The sequence below is a fragment of the Mus musculus genome, chromosome 7 (assembly GCF_000001635.26).
Source record: "Mus musculus strain C57BL/6J chromosome 7, GRCm38.p6 C57BL/6J".
NCBI classification, from domain to species: domain Eukaryota; kingdom Metazoa; phylum Chordata; class Mammalia; order Rodentia; family Muridae; genus Mus; species Mus musculus.
In genome coordinates this window covers 46,793,764-46,796,093 of record NC_000073.6, presented here as the reverse complement: position 1 = coordinate 46,796,093, position 2,330 = coordinate 46,793,764, and the positions used below count along the sequence as shown (strand labels likewise).

General features: G+C 46.3%; 1 protein-coding gene across 11 annotated transcripts in view; it reads left to right on the top strand.

The window, feature by feature from the left end:
* The first annotated feature begins 28 nt into the window (after positions 1 to 28).
* Positions 29 to 2,330, top strand: part of Hps5 (HPS5, biogenesis of lysosomal organelles complex 2 subunit 2) — a 35,600-nt gene continuing 33,298 nt past the window's right edge. For 4 of the 11 annotated variants that reach the window (XM_030242592.1, XM_017322269.2, XM_017322268.2 and 1 more), the window contains exon 1: positions 507 to 666. The gene's annotated coding sequence lies outside the window, so the exon portion shown is untranslated. Of the gene's footprint in view, positions 188 to 212; positions 667 to 2,330 lie in introns of those variants that run through there. The other 7 variants (NM_001005248.2, NM_001167864.1, NM_001005247.2 and 4 more) reach the window with 5 other exon arrangements.

Below are 2,330 nucleotides of genomic sequence, written 5' to 3'. Positions count from 1 at the left end.
GCCGGGGCGGGCCTCCGGAGCACGTGACCACCACCGCGGCCGCCATGACACCTTCCGCTAGCTCCCGCCCTCCCCCACCGATTCCCGCCTGTTTCGCTTCTCCTCCTCCGGTCTCGAGCGGCGGAGAGTTTCGGGGATTCGGCTTGGCTCGCCTTTCTCCCTAGAGAGCATCCGGTCCGGCTCCGTGGTGCGTCGTCGGCCCGAGGCGGCTCCCAGACTGCAGGCCGCAGGGAGCGGAATCGCGACCCGCGGCTGGAGGGGGAGGGAGCACGCGCGGGGAGGGGCGTGATCGTCACGTGACGAGGAAGTGCCGTTAACAGCGCTTTCCTCCGGTCCCTGGCGCCCCTGGATGACGTTGCCAGGGAGGGGGCGGGGTGACAGGGTGTGTGAGGTTCAGGTTCCGCTGTCAAGGGGTGTTGAGTGTCTGTGGAGCCTGCTCGGTGAAAGCGATCGCTGGTCTCTGGGGGGGGCGGAACTCGGCCCGCTAGTCAGCCTGAGGTTCTGTGAACCTGGCTTGGAAAACCTGCTTCCTGGACTTCTCCAGAGTGACAGCTGCGGTTTAAAGTCATAAAAGTTAGCTGTGATTGACGGGAGCTCCTTGTGGTCAGGGACTTGGTCTGCTGCGCATCCTTCATCTCCAGCAGCGCCTCCAGGGCCTAGAACACGGTAGGCACTTAGAACGTTGAATGAATGAATGCATGCAAGCATGAGCGAGTCGTTAAGTTTTCTGAGGTAGAGTTTCCTGATCATTATTGGATAAGGAAGTTCCTATTGTGGAAATAAAGTCTATTAACTCCCCTTTGCATAATTTCTTCAATCGTTGTTACTTTGCGTCTTTCGAGCCTTTCCTTCCACGCACCTTGTGGGATTAGATACACCATGGTTTGCTTTGGCTTTGTGAGCAGCAATCACTGTCTACCACTCTTGAATTATAAAAATAATCTTGGGAAGTGAGAAAGATGTTTCGATCTCACATAAATTCTACTTTCATTTATTATTGGGGGAGAAGGTGGCATGGCACCGCAGTTTTTTTGTTTGTTTGTTTTGTTTCTGTTTTTTTTGTTTGTTTGTTTTGTTTCTGTTTTTTTGTTTTGTTTTGTTTTGTTTTCTCGAGACAGGGTTTCTCTGTGTAGCCCCGGCTGTCCTGGGACTCACTCTATATACTTGACTGGCCTGGAACTCAGAAATCTGCCTGTCTCTGCCTCCCAAGTGCTGGAATTAAAGGTGTGCTCCACCACTGCCCGGTTGACACCTCAGCTTTTTGTAATTGGTTCTCTCCTATCTTTCTGTGAGTTCTTGGGCCCCTGGGATCACCAAGCATAGCAATAAACCATTTCTTGGGCCCTCCTCTTCCTCCTCCACGTTTGCCTTTATCATTATTATTATTATTATTATTTTTAGCATTGTGACCCTTGGGAAAGCCAACCTTTTAAAAAGATGGTAGATGTTCACTGATTTGCCATCTTCTAAGAAGCTAGCATTTTAAAGTTTTTTCTTCCTAGTAGCACACAGAGGTAATGTTTAAGCTCAGTTTTTTAGAAAACTTATTGGTTGAGAATATTTAATGAACCGCATAATTAAGGCTCCAGAAATTCACATTTATGGACAGAAGAAGGAAGGGAAGAGTTCAGGATAGCTGAATAATAGGGTAAGATGGGAGAGGAAGCTTAGAAAAGAAGAGATGAGATCACATTTGCTTTTAACGAGTACTAGCTAGAAGTCAGTTTTAAGTCTCCTCTATTCAGAATGTCAAGAGAGAGGTTTCTTCTTCCCACAGATTTCCTGGGTAGTAGGAAGGCTTGACTTTCACTGACTTATCACTCCTTACTTTAACATCTCTGTATCCTAGCATCTGCCCATACACTTTACAGAAACTGTACAAACTCCTCATTAAATCCTTCCGTGACTCTGTGACCTACTGTCTTGGGTTTAGGTTCCTTGGTTTAGAGTTGGAAGTGTTTTGTACCTTGAGCCCAAATTTGCATTTTATATTTAACCGAGGACTAAAGTCCAAGGTGGGTAATTCTAAACCGCATCCAGCACTTTTGCTGTCTCAGCTCTGCCAGCTGCCTTTCCCTCCCTCCTAACAAACGCTGGCCTGGGAGTATTTCTTTAGGAAGTTTTCTTTGACTTGCTGTTATCCTTTAGGAGAATTGTATGTGTGTTTGTACACATGTATGGTGTTGGTGACTTTCTTTTTGACTAGAATTGATTTCCAGAATTCTTTTATTTATCCTCATGATTACGCTTATTATTTTACTAACTACTCAATAAAATAAGTGACTAAAAATTAGTTTTCTTGGATAAGGAATTGTTAAATATTTTGAATG